The sequence below is a fragment of the Chiloscyllium plagiosum genome, unplaced genomic scaffold (assembly GCF_037043375.1).
Source record: "Chiloscyllium plagiosum isolate Xiang-an unplaced genomic scaffold, Cpla_swu_hap1 HiC_scaffold_36, whole genome shotgun sequence".
Taxonomy (NCBI): domain Eukaryota; kingdom Metazoa; phylum Chordata; class Chondrichthyes; order Orectolobiformes; family Hemiscylliidae; genus Chiloscyllium; species Chiloscyllium plagiosum.
The window spans coordinates 40365768-40370889 of record NW_028270174.1 but is presented as its reverse complement, the minus strand read 5'-3'; the positions used below and the strand labels follow the sequence as shown (position 1 = coordinate 40370889).

General features: G+C 41.7%; 1 pseudogene; it reads left to right on the top strand.

The window, feature by feature from the left end:
• Window positions 1-2283: 2283 nt before the first annotated feature.
• LOC148139932 (general transcription factor II-I repeat domain-containing protein 2A-like) lies at window positions 2284-2996 on the top strand (annotated as a pseudogene).
• The last annotated feature ends 2126 nt before the right edge of the window (window positions 2997-5122 follow it).

Sequence of the window (5122 nt, the reverse complement as noted above, 5' to 3'; positions counted from 1 at the left end):
TTCAACACTCTCTCTCCAGCGGAGTTGCCTAGTGCGGCATTTCGGGTCTTTGAAGTTTCAGAGCCTACTGGAGAGAGACCACCACAGTAAGCTGTGAACCCCAGACACCGGCCTGAGTGCGGACTAAAGGAAAGAGGCCCCTCCATATAGGTATCATGTGATAAGTTTAAATGTCCAGACTTGGGACTGTCGATGAATGGCTAAATGATTGAATGAGTAAGGTAGGTGAGTGGTTGAGGTGGCTATGCGGCCTGGATAGGTAGGGTGGTTAGCTAGGTAGGTTGAGTAAGGCAGATGAAAGAGGGAGATTCGAGGGTAGCAGTCAGGTTGGGAGGGTAATTGGGTCAGATTCTGGGGTGGACAAGTCAGGGAGTATGGTTGGAAGTAGTCAGGCAAGTAATTGGGGTGGGTTAAGATGCTAGATAAGTGGTCAGAGCTTAGTCAGTTTGGGACAGGGGTGTATTTGAGTGGATTGGAGTAGTCAGGTTGGCTTGGAGACATAGTCTGGTTGTCAAGGAATAGTTGGGTCAGGGTGATTGGGTTAGACTGGGGGCAAAATTGGAGGGCTGTTGTCAGGGAGTGTTGATTTAGGGGGTAAGTTGTGAAGTGACGTAGAAGATAGAGTAAGTTTTAAGCTGTCTAACATTTACCAAACAACTATCATGTAACTCTATGGAACTATCCATAGTCTTCAAACACAATTTAGAGTCAGAACAGTTCACAGGGGTCCAGGAAGCAGGGGAATTGCCCATCAGAAGTATAAACACTACAGGTAATTCCCACATAGGTCCAAGGATCCAGAATTTGCTGTTATTAAGCATACAATTCTCAAATGAGGAACAAGAGCAGAGAAAGTTGGGTCTATATGTGCATCAATCACTGAATGTGGCAGGACAAGTTGAGGGAGCCATTAATAAAGCACCCTGAATCCTTGTCTTTATTAATTGGATACAATAGCAAAGAACTTATGGTCAACATGCATAGAACACTGGTTCAACCTCAATTGGAATATTGATTCTAGTACTGACTGACACATTTTAAGAAAGACATTAGAGAGGGTGCAGGAAAAAAAACACACACCAACATGTTTCCAGCAACAAGAAATTTCAGTGACTTTATATGACTCCAAATTCACAGTAAAGTGGTTGACATCTGATATGACCCAACAACTTATTCAGTTCTAGGGCAATTAAAGATGGTTAACTAATGTTGTCCCTGCCACTGATACCCACATCCCATGAAAGAATAAAATGTTATATGGATACATTCGAGAGGTTAGGGCTGTTTTTCTTGGTGAAGATAAAATTCAGAAATGATTTGGTGCAGGTAATTTTGGTATTTACCATTACTGGCAATACGTGATACTGGGCTAGTGGTTGTTTGAGAGTTTACTGCCAACCATTCTCCTTTCTCTACATAGTGCCTTGGGACTATCTAGTTATCAGTGGTAAAAGATAGAGCACTGAAGAATCTAAACAGAAGAGGTACGTGTCTTAGTTAACAAAATGGTTTATTGCATGTAGTAATAACTCCAGTTTACATAACCAGTTGGACATCATTACAAAGGACTCTCTGGAGCAATACCAGATACATTTGCTCCATGCAGATATTTGGGTTGAACTGAACTGCCTCCATTCAAAAACTGTCTAAAACAGACCTGGGCTTTTTACGGCCCGCAGGCCATATCCGGCCCTTTGATTGTTCCTGTCCGGCCCGCATGAGGTCAAACTTTTTTAAGAACTAATTTAAGAATTTACACCATGCACGCAATACAGCTGTGTTGCTTTTGTTTTGAAAAGGATGCTTTTTTTATTTACGTATGGACGCACATGCGCGTATATTTGTGTGTGTGCGTGCGTGAACAGCTAAAAGTGATGCTTGCTGGCTAGCCCTCAAAATGTCAGCTCACGCCAAGACAAGTTATGTCATATCCCACAAAATCGCCAGAAACAGTAAACCGTTTTCTGATGGAAAGTTTATTAAAGAGTGCTTGTTGGACTCTGCAGAACTAATATGCCCGGAGAAAAAGGAGGCATTTGAGAATGTGCCCCTCTCCCGATGCACTGTAACGAGAAGAATTGGGGACATCGCGAGAAATCTGGAGCTTCAGCTGCAGCACAGAGCAGTCAACTTTGACTTTTTTTCCTTGGCTTTGGATGAGAGCTGCGATGTATGTGACACAGCCCAGCTACTCATCTTCGTACGTGGGATAACTAACACACTTTAAAATCACGGAGAAGCTGGCAGCCATGCAGTCAATAAAAGGAACAACAACTGGTAATGATGGAGGTAAGTGCATGTTTGGACACGTTGGGACTAAAATGGGACAAGCTGGCGGGTGTGACAATGGATGGTTGTCCAAATATGACGGGAAAAAATGTTGGACTCTTAAAGAGAATGCAGGATAAAGTGACAGAAATTGACCCTGAACAGAAGTTGGTATTTGTGCATTGTATTATACATCAGGAAGTGTTGTGTAAGTCAGTGTTAAAAATTAACCATGTGGTTGATGTTGTAACTAAAATAGTTAACTTCATCAGGACAAGAGCTTTGAATCACAGGCAGTTTGTTGCACTTTTGGAGGAAAATGAGACTGAACTTCGTAACATAGGCTACCACACAGCTGTCAGGTGGCTCAGCCTGGGCAACATGCTGAAAAATGTATGGGACCTGAGAGAAGAGATTCAAGATTTCCGTGTGAAGAAAGGGAATGGCATTCCTCAGCTTTCAGATGCAGACTGGATTGCAGACCTTGGTTTTGCTGTTGATGTGACTGCACCTATGAATGAACTAAATGTGAAACTGCAGTGCAAGGGCCTTTTTGTGGTGAAATGTACAACTTGATGAAGGCTTTTATGAGAAAGTTGCAGCTTCCCTCAAGCCAAATGGAGGACAACATTCTCACTCACTTGCCAACACTGAAGGAAGCTGCACCTTCAGCTGATCACCTCCACAGGTACTCATCTATGTTAGAAATACTGCATGGTAAATATTGAAGGTGCTTTCAAGACTTTAAAATGGTTGAGAATGAAATGCACATGACTGTTCCCCATTTACATGCAATGTGGAGAATGCACCTAGTGATGTTCAGCCTGAACTCATTGACCTGCTGTCTGACACACTTCTGGCAGAGTACTTTAGGTCAGTCTCACTGCTTGATTTTTACTCTTCCCTCAAAGAGGAGAACTTTCCACACATGAGGAGGCATGCTCAGAAGATTCTAGTCCTCTTTGGATCTACCTATGTATGCGAACAGACATTCTCAGTGATGAGGTTCAACAAATCCAAATCCCGATCCTCTATCACTGATGATCACCTCTCAGCTGAGCTTCACATATCCACCTCAGACATTCAACCAGATTTCAGTGCACTTGTTCAAGCCCAAAACAGACTGGATTTTTCTCACTAACCAAGTAAAATGAACTGAAAAACATCAAAAGCACTTATTGCGTTTTGTATAGAGTTGTTTGTTGTTTGTAATACTGCACAATAATGAAACAATTTTTCATTATTGGTTTGTGAGATTAACGTGTTAAAAATAAAATGAAATACTGAAATTATTGTTTTTACTGTTTATTTCTTCTATATTTGACCTACTCCACAATTTCATATCTTTATTGTAACAGAATATCCTTATTCTTTTGAATATAAGTTTCAGTGCAAAACTATATAATTTAGTACTTTTTACAATGGGAGAAAATTAATACTGAGCAGAATTATGTTCAACTTATCATTGGTTCGGCCATCCAACACAATTCAGGTTTCTCATGTGGCCCCTTGGAAGAATTAATTGCCCACCCCTGGTCTAAAATCATCAGATTAGGTGGAGCTATTGCTTTGACCCCATCTCTGCACAGTTAACCATCAGACTTTTATATTCATAGCTATGCTACATTTTCCCATATCCCAACTCGTTCTAAATCTCATAACTTCAGAAATGTGGGTGGTCTGGAGTTTTGCACTTTTTTTCAGAACTTTCTTTGAACTTGGAAGAATGTTAAGTCTTCTGCTTGAGGATTATTGCTATTGTTTCTGATCTGCAGAACATTTCTCTGCTGGGACAAGCAATACTCTTCTGAATCCCCATCACAGAGGAGCTCTTCCCTGTATCCTCAGTCCATTGCCCCATGACATCACCTGGTGGACCTTTAATCTGTGAATGTCCATCGTCGAAACCAGCTCCTCTGTGGAAACACTCACTTTCTTTATAACATGCTGAATTTCTGGACCAGGCAATACCTTTTTGATTGAAACAGATAATCTATTTTTTGCAGCCTCCCGGATGGTTGGACCAAGCAATTTCTTCTCCTTGATGGTGGAATGAATTTGCATGCACTGCTCTGGCTGCCATGGAACTTTATGCAGCTCATCTTTTGTTTTTATGCTGTCCCTGACTTCCCTTGTCAGCCATGCTTGCCTCATCCTCCTTTCAGTTTGCTTCTTTTTCCTCGGGATGAATTTCTGCTGTGTCTCCCAAATTATTCCCAGAAACCCCTGCCTTTGCTGTTCCACTGTCTTTCCTGCTAGGGTCCTTTCCCAGTCAATTCTACCCAGCTCCTTCCTTATGCCTGTGTAGTTGCCTTTATCCAACTGCAATACCATTACATCTGATTTCAGCTTCTGCCTCTCAAACTGCAGAGTAAATTCAATCATTTTATGATCCCTGCCTCTTAAGGGTTCCTTCACCTTAAGCACCTTTATCAAGTCTGCCTCATTGCACAACACTAAATCCAGTACTGCCTGTTCCATGGTGGGCCTCACCACAAGCTGTTCCAAAAAACCATCTCTTATACATTCCACAAATTCCTTTTCTTGTGATCCCCTACCAACCTGATTTTCCCAGTCCACCTGCATATTGAAATCACCCATGATCACTGTAACCTTGCCTTTCTTATACGCCTTTTCTATCTCCTGGTGTATCTTGTGCCCCACATCCTGATTACTGTTTGGAGGCCTGTATATCAGTCCCATTACGGTTTTTTGCACCTTTTCAGTTCCTCAACGCTACCCATGCAGATTCTACATCATCTGACCCTACATCACATATACTTTGATTGTAGACAAATCCAAGCAAATCCAAGAAAAATTCCAAGAAAACAATACGAGGAATTCATTGACAAGA